We start from the raw sequence: 14,819 nt of genomic DNA, 5'->3' as shown, positions 1-14,819 counted from the left end.
ACAGGAATGAATGATGGGAAGGAGAATGGTCTACAGACACACACGTGAATTCTTGTCTCTTGCTGAGCTATGTGTAGGTGTGGAGGTGAGTCAACCGTCCTGGGGCTAAGTGTTGAGGTGAGTCAACCGTCCTGGGGCTAAGAGTAGAGGTGAGTCAACCATCCTGGGGTTAAGTGTGGAGGTGAGTCAACCATCATGGGGTTAAGTGTGGAGGTGAGTCAACCATCATGGGGCTAAGGGTGGAGGTGAGTCAACCATCATGGGGCTAAGGGTGGAGGTGAGTCAACCGTCCTGGGGCTAAGTGTGGAGGTGAGTCAACCATCATGGGGCTAAGGGTGGAGGTGAGTCAACCATCATGGCGCTGTGCTACAAAAGGGAGCAGGTTCTTACTCTTGGTTTCCTACATCCATGAGTCAAAGTGAGGTCCTTTTCTTCATAAAGCTTATCTCACTACAATAGTGATAAGTGAGCAGACAAACTCATTTTAGTGGATACCCATATAGTCCTGTGTGTTTGTTGAGTGTGGGTTTGGCACTGAATTTCCTTAATTCCAACATTGAAGAAAATGTGTTAATGTTTTTCTGGGTACATTTAAGAACTTTATGTAGGTCCATATATTTACATAGTAACCTTCTTAATATTACATAGCTATCCTGATTACCATGTCCTTATAATCAATTATCAGATAAAATGAAAATTTTATCTTCCTGCTAAAGCCATAATTCTTAAGTAATTTTCAGTTTTTTTATTTCCTTATAAATATTCAAAATAATCCATGCAAAAATTCCAGCTGGCCAGTAGATGTATTTTCAAAGTTTCTTGTTACTAACAGATTGAGGTTCATATGTATGTATCCATTTATCTTAAGTTGTATTTAAGTACTTCATTCACATAGACAGACAGACAGATGATAGTTAGACACACACACACACACACACACACACACACACACACACCACACACACACACACACACACACACATAGAGACTGATAGATGGATAGAAAGGTGATAATAATATATTTAGTATAAAACTTTTTTGCTTTTATGTTCAGAGGTGCAATGCTCAGTCCCACTACAACTTGATGCAGCGAGGCAGGCAGCTTGCTACTGGCGGGAGCTCTTCCCTTTTCTGAGGAGAAAGGGAAGTGAACATAGGACAAGGGGAGGGGAAGGAAGGGGAAGAGAAGTTCTGATCAGGATGTACAGCTGATTAATTAACTAATTACTGAAAGAAATAACAAAAATTCAACAGAAATTTGTGAACATGATTCACCCTAGATTCACTCTGAGACAAAGGACTTATATTAAGACTTGACTGCTTGCGTTAAAAATCGTCTCTCTAATAACTGGTATTCTTGACAACATTTGCTTCAATTTTCCTGTTATTTTCCTTCCTTCCTTCCTTCCTTCCTTCCTTCCTTCCTTTCTTTCTTTTTATTTTTAGCAAATGTAATGACATTGCAAACATCTGGACATGAATGGATTCCTGTCACTATTTTTTTTTTTTTTTTTATGCTCGGGACTTGAAACTTCACTGAAATGACAGAACTCTGTTGCTGAGCTACACTTTGGACCTTAAGTTTATGCAGATACTTAGAAACTTCTCACAAGTGGAAATCTCATCCTTCTCAACGTGGCGTCCAGCTCTTAACAACATGGGCTGTTTGATATAAAGCATTCTCACTTGCTCTCTCACGGGAATTCTCCGCCTATAGTTGGTGGGTGTGGGGATGCTGACCTTGTGCTGCTCAGTCTTTGGGCTCCTTTGTGTCAGGATCCAGAAGACGCTCATGACTCTAACTCTCCTAAGTGTTCTGGGAAGATCTATGTCAACTGGACGCAGCTGAAGCTATCTGAGAGGAGGGGATCTTGATTAAGAAAATGTCCCCATAAAATCGACCTGTAAGGCTTTTTCTTAATTAGTGACGGATGGAGGAGAGCCCAGTCCACTGTGAGTTGTGCCGCTCTTGGGTTGATGCTGCTGGGTTCTATAACAAGCAGGCTGAGCAAGCCATGGTAGCAAGACCATAAGCAGCACCCTTCCAGGTCCTGCCTACAGGTCCTGCCCTGCTTGATGTCATGTGCTAATGTTCTCCAGTGACAAGAAGGGGTGTGAAACAATGCAAATGAACTCTGTCCTCCCCAGGTTGCTTTTGGTCCTGGCTTTTCACCACAGCTACAGACACTGGAACTAGGACACTGAGTGTAGCTGTTTCCTACTTACTTCTAGCATAGCTAGCTTTGTTCTGCTTGTGCCACAGTTTAGTGCCTTGTGTTGTTCTTGGTAATCCCTTTTGATCTCTCCTGCTTCCGAGACATTCAGATTCTAAGTGTGTGGATGAAAAGTGATTTACAGACTTTTGGAAAACTTCCACTACTATATGCAATTTAAATACACAAATTATATGCATTTCCTTCTTCTCATAATGTGACTTCATGTAGGTTCCTTGTTCTCAAGTTCTGTTTTTTTTTAACAGTTGTACACTGTTTAATTATCTGTATTTCATTTTTATCTAAATATACAGTTCTATAAGATCTTTTATCTACTTTAAAACACTGACACATACTTGTCAGTTGAATTCCTTTCAATTAAAAAACAACATTTCTTGTCTTTTGAGCTCTTTAAAGTTATTTTGTACTTTAACCACTTACTCTTGTCAGGGTATGATAATTGCACTATGTTCATTTTTGTCATTTTAATTTCTCTGCCTGTTTGCTTATGGATTAAAAGTGCTGAAAATCCATAGTTCATATGTGCTTTCTTACATGTGGCTGCTGGAACTGACAGATATTAAAATGTACATGCATATGTGCAGCACATACCTTATTTATACATAATTAACTCACGTCTGTGATATAAGCACTCCTATTACATTTACATAATATCAGTGAACACATAGATGACAGACAAGAGTGACGTAAATACATGATACATAAGCAGTAAATTATAATAGATGATGATAAATGGTGAGTGATACAAAGACAGATACTTTTATAAAATATGTACGAATGTGCAGGCAAGAGATAGAAGATAGACAGATAGGTAGGTAGGTAGGTAGATGGATAGATAGATGGATGGATGGATACATAGATAGATAGATAGATAGATAGATAGATGGATGGATACATACATAGATAGATAGATAGATAGGTAGATAGGTAGATAGATGGATAGATAGATGGACAGATAGATAGACAGACAGATAGATAGACAGAACATAGGTAGATGATTGATAGGCCCTAGAAGGTAATCTGACCCAATATACCAAAACTCATTATAATCTCCACAAGCTTTGATAATGTGTTCTTATGTGTAAATTTATTATAAAGAAACAACAAGGAATCATAGAAAATTGCAAGTGATGTAAATGTTTCCATAAGGGAGTTTGGGCAAGGAATATTGTGTTACTGCTCACAGATACTGTAATTTTGTTCAAATAATGTTTACAAAATGTCAGACATTTTTCTCACTGTGCAATGTCTAAGTGTTCATGTTCCTTCTGACAGCACTGTCGCTTTGTCTCCCCTTCATAGTTAATGAATTTAAAGCACACACTATTTAACCTGTTTAACGACATCCCCTTTCCTCACCCTGGGCTTCTGTGGTGAAGACAAGTGCAGGCTCCAGGCAGTCCTGTGGTCCACAAGCCTGTGCCGATAACTGCACATGTCTGTCACATTGTCATTCACTGTCATTACAATTTTAGGACATTCTCGTTTTAAGGATATTTAATATTTCAAGTTATTAAAATAAAAACATGAGACAATATCCAATGAGAATACAGTGCAAATGTTGGGTGCAGTATTAAATAAAATAAAACTACTGAGGATGCACACTCACTTCACTTTTGGATGATGGATTTAGTGAAGATGGTGGAATTGTTTATACTTTGCTCCTTTCGACTCTCTACAGTAAGAGTGTACTGGGGAACTCACTAAGCAAAAACATACCTATATAAATAAAACAAGCAGTAATTTATAGACATGCAATCAAGTAAATTATTCCAGAACTCTTATTTGTTAATGAGATTGGAAACATATAGGTTGTTGTTTTGTTTGCTCATGTGACTTGACCTTCTGTAATAAAACAAAACAAAACAAAAACTAAAAACAAAAACAAACAAACAAAAATTCACTGTAGGAAACACAACTTTGCACATGCATTGGAGAAACCAGGACTGTCAATTGAGTGGACCTGCTTTTCTTTTCAAAGTAGGGAAATGAATGACGCCATGTCAGCTGGGATGCCAGAGTGAAAAACGGTTGACCAACTTGGTGAATCATTGCTACTCCACGCAGGGCCAGCCACTACCTGGATGACCCAAATATCATGAGCACTGTTTAGGCTTTGATCCTGCAGTAAGTATAGCAAATCCCTATGAAAGAGACTCCCATGGGCCACTAATAGAATCTGGCCTTGTGCTTGTCACAGATCCTTCCTATAGGCCCTATCCCTGAGCTATGTTTATTATCCAATAGAATTCATTCTTCTTGTAAGGGTCACAGGTCACAAATACTACTATGTTTACGTGTCTGAGAGAGGCAAAGCACGAAGTCAGTCTCTGGATTTCCCCTCCAGAATCTGTCAGGCTTGGAGAGGAGTCTTCAGCACCTTCTTGGAGGATAACTACATTCCTTCAAGAGTTCTCTCCGTTGTAGATCTTACATAAAACCACATGGTAATGACAACCAGTAATATGTCTAATATCTGTTTCTACACCTTGTACACTTACCAGATAAAATGATAGTTAAATTCTTCAGAATGGCCACCTAGAATATTTGAGTGTACAGTAAAAATGCACATAAAATGATACTCTAGTGAAATTTTAATTAAGAAAGTAAGAAAATGGATTTCTCTCATAACTGCATAAGTGACTAATTATTTCTTCACTTCCTGTACTCTGACTGACTGTATCAGGCCCAATCTGACTTCTTTGTCTTTTCTTGTAGCTACAATGTTTATTTCTTTATGCAAAACAGATTTCTTTTCTTTGTGCCCAATTGCTCTGACTGCCACACTAGTATCACATGGGTTTCTATCTTGTTTTGAGGAAAGATGCCTTTACATACAGTGTGTTACTGAACTTAGCGCCATCACTATTGCTCTTTTATGAGATGTACGGAACCAGGGATGCAGTTAGGGATTGAGCCAAGCATGCCTCCTGTGCTGGCACCACAGGCCTGGTGACTACTGAGTCTCCTAGCCTTTAATCAGTTACACTTTCCCTGGAGCAAATGAGGCTTTGGTTTCTATCAAAGAAATTATTGACCCTAATCATTGTGTGGGGTTCATTAGAGTAATGATTCATAGTACAAACCAAAGGGAAAAAAGAGAGAAGAATCAATGCTTATTCTTAGAATCACAGCAAATCAGAAATTATATGAAAATATATCTGTATATCGTAATTTTCCTTTTTCTATAAAATAATAGCAAAGAGCTCTTGCCTAGGTGAAGACAGGTACTTTGTTGTTTCTTTGATGTTACTTAGTGTGAACTTGTGCATTGTAAGGTGCCCTGCCTGCAGCTGGGAAGATCTCCAGAAGGCTGTGTGTGCTCTGAGTCCTCAAGAACTCTAGTCTCTCTCAGTGGAGTAAAATGACATGGGAGTGTGAAACCTAAGGTTGCTTGTAGAACAAAGAATGAGGCAAGACTGCAGTGTTCATGTGAACCGAATACATAACTTAAATGCCTATTACCCAACAATTTCATAATGTGTGTACTTCAGTCACGAGAGGTCAGATGGAAAACTTCAGTATGGTTCTATGGATCAAGCATAAAAGACTGTCTAGAAAGATTTCTGTTGTTAAAGATTTATTTATTTTTATTTCATGTGCCTGAATACATGCATGTATGTATTTTAGGTATATAGAATCCCAATAGAGGCCAGAGGGCATCGGCTCCCATGGGCTGTAGTTACAGAGGGTTTTCAGCTGCCACTGGATGCTGATAACTGAAGCCAGGTCTTCTGGAAGGACACCAGTGCACTGAACTACGGGACTCTCTTAAGCCTTGGATTCATTGTTTGGTTTTATTACCTCACATTCAATTTTCATATCATTTTTTCCTCCTTTATTTTATTTTTAATCTGTTCACTTTACATCCCAATTAGAGCACCCTTCCTCATCGCCTGCAGGTCCCACCCTCCCCCCTCCTCCCATCCTCCCCTAGTCCTCAGAAAGGGGAAGCCCTCCCCCCATCATCTGACCTCAGCCTATCAAGTCTCATCTGGACTGCCTATGTCCTCTTCCTTTGTGACCTGGCAAAGCCACCCTGCCAGGGGAAATGATCAATGAGTGGGCTATGAGCATAGTTAAGCAAATGTTCCTGTTGTATTGCGGAGCATTTCTTGGATATATACCCAAGAGTGATACAGCTGGATCTTGAGGTAGCGTTATTGCCATTTTTTGAGAAAGCTCCAGATTGATTTCCAAAATAGTTGAACAAGTTTGTACTCCCACCAGCGATGAAGGAATGTTCCCCTTTCTCCACATCCTCACCAGCATGTGCTGTCACTTTAGTTTTTGATCTTAGCCATTCTGACTGGTGTAAGATGGAATCTCAGAGTCATTTTGATTTGCATTTCCCTGATGACTAATGATGTTGAGCATTTCTTTAAGTGTTTCTCAGCCATTCAATATTCCCTTGTTGAGAATTCTCTGTGAAGTTCAGTATGCCATTTTTAAAATTGGGTTATTTGGTTTGGTGTTATTTAATTTCTTCAATTATTTATATATTTTGGATATTAGCCCTCTGTTGGATGTAGGGTTGGTGAAGATCTTTTCCCAGTCTGTAGGCTGTCATTCTGTTTCTGTTGACAGTATCCTCTGCCTTATAGAAGTTTTTCACTTTCAAAAGGTCACATTTATTAATTGTTGATCTTAGAGCCTGAAATGTTGGTATTCTGTTCAGGAAGTTGTCTCCTGTGCCAATGAGTTCAAGGCTCTCTGCACTTTTTCTTTGAACAGATTTAGTGTTTCTAGTTTTATGTTAAGACTTTTAATCCACTTGGCTTTTCTACACAATGACATGCAGTTGAACCAGCACCATTTGTTGAAGATATTATCTTTTTATATCGTTTTTCATCTGCTCTTAAAATTTCACACACACACACACACACACACACACACACACACACACACATTTTTGTTCTAAGTTCTAGCATCATCCTTCTGCTATTTATTGATTCCTTTCTTCTTAAGTCTGCTTCTTTTTTTTTTTTTTTTTTGAGAAAGGGTTTCTCTGTGTAGCCTTGACTGTCCTGGACTTGCTTAGTAGACCAGGCTGGCCTGGAACTCACATTTTCTGCCGGTCTCTGCCTTCACAAGTACTGGGATTACATACATGTGCAACCTTGCCCAACTCTTCTTTAGTCTTGGGTAGATATGTTTCTATGTATACAATGCCAAAGAGATTTAGAATGATATCAGGACTCTTTCTAGTATATACAGTATTAAACACCTAAATATGGAAGTATCAGATAGTTTTGTTCATGTTGTAAAGCCAAACTCTAGGAGGCATAGATAATATCCTAACATACAAAATTAAAAATTTAAAATTATCTCAGAATTATGATAAGGCAAATATTCTTGAAAATCTTGATTTTTTTTTTAAAGTGGCAACAGAAGAAAAACCCTAGTATGGATTTATAATTACATGATGGTGCTTTGAGTAATATCACTTATAAACAAGGTAAAAATACAAGTTATAGAATAGGAGAAAAGTCTCTTCACAATGTAACTAATAGTGCTTAGTAATAGTGTTTATAATTCCTAAAGGTATCTTACAATTTAGTGGGAAAATATTTAAATATGCAAAGAATTTGAATATTTCAAAGAAGGTATAAAATTCAAATAATGAGGAATAGTCAACACCAATATTCATTGATGGAATGCAAATTAACATCACAACATGATATGAATGGATATCTAAATGATGGCCTTTATTTTAACAGCTGTTAGCACAAGTGAGAACAAGAGAACTACTTTTTGCCTAAAGATAAGGATACCAAGATATTTCATATCTATAAAGTTCAGTGTTATTCAGCAATACAAATGAATTAAATAATATTGACTGAAGGATTGATAAGTATGTCCACACCCAGGTTTACAATATAGCCTTAATTTTAGGACACTATGGAATAAGTTTGGTAGACAATCTATTACTTTTAAAATTCAAAAATAATGAAATCATTTCCTTGTGCTTATATGAGGTTAGCAATTTGTGTAAAGTGATCATTAAGATGTTACAGTTAACAGCTCTTATCCCTTAACAGACTATCTCATTTAATGTCATTTAATGAGCCACTAAATATATTCAAGGGCTCATTAGAATCATCAAATGCCCTGAAAAACATAGCTGTGAAAGATGTGCAACTGAGGATGGCGCAACACAGTTCAGAAGGCCTAAAACATGCGATGAGTGTGGCTCAGCCATATTCTCCTCCACCAGGTAGATCTTCCAGGCAGATCTCATCTCACGCAATGCTCTGGGAGGACAGAAGTGGCCTTTGGCACTTACACTGTAAGGCGAAGTTGTAACCATCGCTCATGGACAATGACCGGAGACAGATTTTTGTTTCCTGCCTTAGACTTCTTTTACTTAGGGCAGATTAAAAAGAAGAATAATTTTCTTCATTAAACAAATTTCTGTGATTTTTCACTTTTAAAAATTTTTTTAAATTTATTCATATTACATCTCAATGGTTATCCCATCCCTTGTATACTCCCATTCCTCCCTCCCTCCCATTTTTCCCTTCCTCCCCTCCCCTATGACTGTGACTGAAGGGGACTTCCTCCCCCTGTATATGCTCATAGTGTACCAAGTCTCTTCTTGGTAGCCTGCTATCCTTCCTCTGAGTGCCACCAGGCTCCCCATCCAGGGGACATGGTCGAATATGGGGCACCAGAGTACGTGTGAAAGGCATACCCCACTCTCCACTCAACTGTGAAAAATGTCCTGTCCATTGGCTAGATCTGGGTAGGCATGATTTCTTGCTTTGAGTCTCACATTCACCAGCATTTTCTTGGCCAGTGTCACCCCAGAAAAGGAGTTTGGTGTATCTATCTCTACTTGAGTCTGGAATATTTCTGCAGAGATGTCTCATCAACCACATGTTTTCAGAGACAAGGGGAAGACTGTGTTTCATGAGAAGAATATAACTGCTGTTGATTTAGAAGGTTCAGAATACGTGTGCCGGGAAAACACAAGATGCCTGCATCACTTTCCTCACCCATAAAAGTGTGTTAACCACATGCTAATAATCTGTCCCATCTAGCACAAATGCCTCCACATCCCTAGACAGGAGACTGAGTGAGCAAATCTTTCTTCTAGCCAGTGGCACTGTGAAAAATTAACACCTGAATATTTTCCCTTCAGGTGAGCAATGTTAGGACTACAGTGATAAGAACCTTGCTGCAAACAGACTTTATATCCCAGACAGGCTGCATTGTTGAAAATCTGTACTCTCTGAGTTTTAAAATTATTATTTATGTCAAAACTTTTCTGGCTGCCTTTGATAAGCATCATAAGTACAATGAGTTACCCTTGCTTTCTTTTTAAAACTGACTTTGAATATTAAAAACAGCTTTTTTTTTTTTAAAGTCACAATAGACTTGTTTCTACTTGCGGGTCCTGATCTAGCCTGCAGCTTCCTGCAGGCTCTGGAGTGCCTGAAGCGGGTCTCACAAACACCATCACAACAGGGCTGCCTGCTACCACGGCTTGTGCAACAGGGCTGCCTGCTACCACAGCCTGTGCAACGGGGCTGCCTGCTACCACAGCCTGTCACGGCTTGTGCAACGGGGCTGCCTGCTACCACGGCTTGTGCAACGGGGCTGCCTGCTACCACGGCTTGTGCAACGGGGCTGCCTGCTACCACGGCTTGTGCAACAGTGCTGCCTGCTACCACGGCCTGTGCAACAGTGCTGCCTGCTACGACAGCTTGTGCAACAGGGCTGCCTGCTACCACAGCCTGTGCAACAGGGCTGCCTGCTACCACAGCCTGTGCAACAGGGCTGCCTGCTACCACGGCTTGTGCAACAGTGCTGCCTGCTACCACGGCTTGTGCAACAGTGCTGCCTCCTACGACAGCTTGTGCAACAGGGCTGCCTGCTACCACAGCCTGTGCAACAGGCCTGGCTGCTACCACAGCCTGTGCAACAGGGCTGCCTGCTACCACGGCTTGTGCAACGGGGCTGCCTGCTACCACGGCTTGTGCAACAGTGCTGCCTCCTACGACGGCTTGTGCAACAGTGCTGCCTGCTACCACGGCTTGTGCAACAGTGCTGCCTGCTACCATGGCTTGTGCAACAGGGCTGCCTGCTACCACAGCCTGTGCAACAGGGCTGCCTGCTACCACAGCTTGTTTACTTCATGTTCTCGGCTCCAGCTTGTTCACTCCCGAGCCCGATGGACGTTATTTAGCTCCGGTGACTTCACACAATTCACTCATGCAGGTCATGTCACAACTTCAAGTTAAGGCGGCAGCCAGCCGTCCCGTCCCTTTTCCAGTAACTGCACTAACAAACAGAGAAGAAGAGATGCCATGGTAGCACTGAGAGATCAGGAAGTTTGCTCTGGATCTATCAGGCCATAAATGATTTACGATGCACTGAAGATGCTGGTATAGAAGTCCAGGCAGGACAAGGAGTCCTCACGTTTTTCACCACAGGTATGGATCACTTTTGCTTTTAGGTGAGATGGCCATGGTATGTATCACTGGATCTGCTTTGTGAGGTTGGCGGGAAGATTGTAAGGATGACTTCCCTTTCCTGTTGGCTAGACTGGCTCTGCTAGCCGGAGGGTAAAGCTATTCAAGTGACACACCCAGGACGTGGCTTCTGTCACAAAAGAGAGTTCTCTGGGTGGATGTGCAATTTTCATTTAAGAGAAGAGTTGGATCCAGCTTCATATTCTCTGGAAAGGACTGCCTTGCACGCTGAAGCTGGGAACGGTGGGACTGTCATCTCCCCTCTGTCCTTCAGAGCTGGGCCAGAGGGATCAATACAGATGCTGCAGGTGCACTGTTGCTGGAAAGTTAAAAAACAAACAACAACAACAATAACAAAAAAACAAAAAATAAAACAAAACAACAACAACAAAAAAAAAACACCCACAAAGCAGAGCTACTTTCAGCCACCAGGTGTGTTGTGATAACAACCCCTCTGGCAGCTTCTTATTACACCAGATATTTTAAAGGTTGGAATTGGAAAGCTTAGTTTCACCCATGTTTCTGGTCTTGGAATTTCAGAGGGAAATCATCCCAGAATTATTTTATCTGGAACAATGTTGGGAACCAAGTCTTCTGTACAATTAAATTTTTGCCTAAAGCAAAATACCACCCGCCACATTCATCCCTTTACAAGGAAGATGAGACATGGTTTTCAAAAAATACTACAAGCTCATACAATCCCAGAAAGTATGTGGTTCAGGAAGGCCTGTGGTTCTCTTTAGCACTAATGTTTCAGAAAGACACATATTTTATTTGAAAATCATTGAGGGAAGAGTGGGCATTGGCCATCCTCCATGGGGCATGGCCATGCTCAGCACACATGTGAAGAAAGTGGTTGCTGAAGACCAGTGACCGAAGATCCATGATTGGGAGAACCTCTGGTTTTTGTTGTTGTTTTGTTTGTTTGTTTGTTTTGTTTTTGTGAAGTGGAGTCCGTTTGAGCTTTGGCAATTGATATCAAACTACAACATGCTGAAAGTCACAGGGAGTAAATTATGAAGTAAACAGAGGTGAAATGAGACTTGAAGAGATAAGCAGTCTACTGAGCTGTCTGAATCGGAAGCATTGATGAGTATATTTAAAATGTGTAGTATTAAATGTGCAGTATGCCATAATAGAGTGGATCTATGGCAATGTATAAATTAGAGTAAATGAATATAAAAGGAGCTCAAATCAGAGGACACATGAAAAATTAATATTAAGAAATACGAGGCTGGGGAGATGGCTCAGTACTTAAGAACACTGGCTGCTCTTCCAGAAGACCCAGATTCAGTTTCCAGAATTCAGATGGCAGCTCACAATCATCCACAAACCCAGCTCTACGGGATCCAGTGTTCTCCTCTGGCTTCCACGGGAACCAGCACAAGATACACATGGTACACAGACACACATGCATATCACACCGATTCAGGTAAAATAAAATAATTAAAGAGGATGGAACTGATACAAATAAAAAAAAAGAGAAGATATTGAATAATAAATATGTGTTAGAGCTCCTGAAAAGAAAAAATAACATGCATATTTTTAACACATCGAAAAATGAAATTATCTGAAGGCTCCAATTTCAGCAATGTGATATACACATGCCATTCAGATCTGCATGTATTCTGAAATTAGTGAATTAATTTACAATGTCCTGGAGGACACAACTCAGTTTCAAAATCTAATTTATCATTATGTCCCTAGAGGTCTGTGCACTCTGAGAACTGTGAGCCATCAAAGCACCATGTGCAGACTGCTCAGGGGAAAATGTGTCCAGAGGCTGTGATTTCTAGAAAGCCACTCCTCGTTTGTAGACAGTGGAAGGCGTTGCCATGCTTACAACCTTCAGAAAGGACGCCATCTGCAGCTTTTTCTAGTGTGATCCCGAAGTGAGAATTTCCAGTTACAGCAGAGATGAAGGGAAATCGCCATAAGGAAAACAAGATCCATTGACACAAATTTGGAGCTTGAAAGTAAGGTGAGAGGAAGTAACAGGAGACCAGAGTCTCACCTTTGACAGCACAACATATAATACATCTTGAAGACCCAACAATATTTATAGAATATATATAGAATTCAGAATACTCTAAATGTAGTATTTGAAGCAGTTTTAAAAAAGATAAAAAATACTGTTTCATATTGCATGTTTGTATGTGTGTGTGTGGCTATATATGTGTACATATGACTATATATGTGTATAAACATAAATACATAGATATATACACAGTACATACTTGATATACAGTAGTTGAAAATGCATTAAGGACATATTATGATGACCCTGTGGTGAAATTCCTTTTACTTGAAGTCATACAAATTGTTAATTAGCTTCCAACTGAATTGAGTCATATTAGATTAGAGAAAGCAATGTGATATTCAGAAAAATCTCCTCCTGGAAGCACCTGCTCTTTGTTTATGGTACTAAAATAATTCTGAGATTGTTAACAACCGTCAATTACTAAGTGTTTGAATGTGAAATGTCCCTCACAAGGATGAGTATTTGAATGCTTGGTTCCTTTCTAGTAGTTGTATTTTGGTTGATTTTAGACTCTTTAATAAGTAAATGAGTTCCCGATGAAAGAATCTGTTCACTGGGATAGTTACCCCTGGCTCCTTCCTGTGTATGTGCGATGCAGCCTGTAAAGAGCATCACAGGGCATTCCTGCCAGTGAGGAGAGCACAGAGCTGACACTCATGCCCTGAGAGCAGAAAATAGATCTCCCCAAACCACAAACCATGCACCCATATTTCTGTCAAGTACTTTGTCACTGTGTTGGGCAAGGTCTCTGTTACAGAGTACTGGTTTTCCTGGCTTCTTTCTTCTTTGCTGTGATCAGACACTTGGCAAGAAACAGCTGGAGAAGGGATTCCTTTAATTCAGTGTTTGAGAGAGTGCATCCATCCTTGTGGGCTGGAGCCACAGGGCAGCAAGATTGCGAAGCAGCTGGTGGCGTTGTGGGATGCTGGTGCATAGCTAGCTTTCTCCACTTGATTTATTCCATCCCCTGGGTTCTCTACATAGTACCCTTCTCAGCTGAATTTTTATAGGAACATCCTTATGGATAAAAACAGAGGTTTATTCTCATGGTGGTTCTGAGTCCTGGGAAGGATTAGTCACCAACTTGACACTGAAGAAGGTCATTGCTCTGAGTGATTCTGACCATGTGGTCCACAGGCAAGTGGAACAGAGAACATGAAAATGCTGCAGAAGAAAGCTTGGGGAGCTCTAGGATGCTGTGAGAAGAGAGAGCAAGTGTTGATTCTGGTGGGGACTAGAAAGAGAAAGATTGGGAAACTTATAGAAATTTGAGCAGTGAGACCATGTCCAAGAGGTGGCAACGAAGACTGTGCTGGGAAGATGAGCCAGTGGCCAATTGTGTTAGATCCTGACTAGGAATTTGGTTACCTCCTCTCTGAGTTATAGAAACCTGACTGAAGTTGAATTCATAATTCATGCAATCAGTTTACAGGGGAAACTCAAGCATTGTTTTGGCTCCTTTAGTGGGATTTATAGTGAGAATTCAGAGCAAGAAACACAGTAAGATGTGAACACGCGACATTTGGCAGGAAAGTAATATAATGAATTTTTGTACAGAAGCAGAAGAGGCAGAGAGGTAGACGTAGTGTACATGAGTAATGTAGGGTGTAGAAATTCCTGTGGCTGTAGGCATGACTCCACGAAGCAAAGGCTCTAGACTGTAACTGCGAGCACATTTGAAGGAGGCTCTTTAATGTCTGTTCCTAGTAAGACAGGTATCTCCAGGTCCCTTGCTCAGGTAGGGTTTTTCTGAGTTCTTCTGTGTAGGCAGACTGCACTGTCTCTCTGATCCACAGAAGCCAAGGTAAAAGCAAGACTTGTCCTTCGTGTGATGCTGGAATGGAGGACATACAGAATTCAAGAGCTGTCTGGTAAGGCCAGATTCCTTGTGACGAAACACTGAAAGGCAACGTGTGAGGCTTTGAGGACCGAGTTAAGTTGCAATAGAGGGGGCAGGGCACCGTTGTACCATACAGGATGATATGTACAGGATGATGTGTACAGAGCAGCGCTGTACAGGGCAGGGCACCATTGTACCATACAGGATGATGTGTACAGGATGATGTG

The sequence above is a fragment of the Acomys russatus genome, chromosome 23, assembly GCF_903995435.1.
Source record: "Acomys russatus chromosome 23, mAcoRus1.1, whole genome shotgun sequence".
Taxonomy (NCBI): domain Eukaryota; kingdom Metazoa; phylum Chordata; class Mammalia; order Rodentia; family Muridae; genus Acomys; species Acomys russatus.
The sequence above is the reverse complement of the archived record's forward strand: the minus strand, read 5'-3'. Positions refer to the sequence as shown.